Genomic DNA, 1001 nt, shown 5'->3' with positions numbered 1-1001 from the left:
TGTCCCCCATGGCAGTCTCCTTGTCCCCCATGGCAGTCTCCTTGTCCCCCATGACAGTCTCCTTGTCCCCCATGACAGTCTCCTTGTCCCCCATGACAGTCTCCTTGTCCCCCATGACAGTCTCCTTGTCCCCCATGACAGTCTCCTTGTCCCCCATGACAGTCTCCTTGTCCCCCATGACAGTCTCCTTGTCCCCCATGACAGTCTCCGTGTCCCCCATGACAGTCTCCTTGTCCCCCATGACAGTCTCCTTGTCCCCCATGACAGTCTCCTCGTCCCCCATGACAGTCTCCTCGTCCCCCATGACAGTCTCCTTGTCCTGATACAAAAAATAATTTTAACAAAAACCATATTTAACCGTGCTAAGAAGCGCTTCTCATTGGTGACTTCGCTGACCAACGAGTACTCACACAGGGCTGAGCTGGACAGCAGTATGGGGTACAGATAGTGCACCCGTACCAGTGGGGGAGGGGGGAGGACTGTTCTCCGAAAGGTAAGTATAGCAAGTGAGGGGAAAAGGGGGCCGGATTGAGCGGGTAATTCCATTTTTCCTAATTACTTGGGAAAGTGATCTTGCAATGTGCGTGTTGGAAAGCCCTGCTGCCTGGCTACCACAATATGTCAGAGTAGAATGGGAGCACACACACACACACAATGCTCTACATGTGCATTTATTCCCATGCACATGGCGGTTTTGGTTTTATCACTTTTTTAAAAAAAACATTATTTCTATTATTATTTTTTTAATTGTTTACTTTATTTTTTATTTTTCTATCACTTAACTTTATTGCTATCACACAGAGGTTAACAAGCCTCTGTGTGATAGCGTTTGGAGGTGACAGATTTTCTTTATGGAGTCTGCCCTCCAATACAGAAGATTGGGCACAGCATTGTGCAGCCCGGCTTGTGACAGCTGAGACAGGAACGCTGTGAGTATAGTTCTTCTATCTCACTGATCACACAGAACAGATCAGAGAACAGATGTTCACCGACCTGCTCTC

General features: G+C 48.0%; 1 protein-coding gene across 2 annotated transcripts in view; it reads left to right on the top strand.

Annotated features, from left to right (window-relative positions):
* Positions 1 to 1001, top strand: part of ANKRD46 (ankyrin repeat domain 46) — a 23975-nt gene that overhangs the window by 8301 nt on the left and 14673 nt on the right. The window lies entirely within an intron of this gene.

This window comes from Nanorana parkeri, unplaced genomic scaffold (assembly GCF_000935625.1).
Source record: "Nanorana parkeri isolate BGI_ZX_2015 unplaced genomic scaffold, ASM93562v1 scaffold16, whole genome shotgun sequence".
In the NCBI taxonomy this organism is placed as follows: domain Eukaryota; kingdom Metazoa; phylum Chordata; class Amphibia; order Anura; family Dicroglossidae; genus Nanorana; species Nanorana parkeri.
The sequence above is the reverse complement of the archived record's forward strand: the minus strand, read 5'-3'. Positions and strand labels throughout refer to the sequence as shown.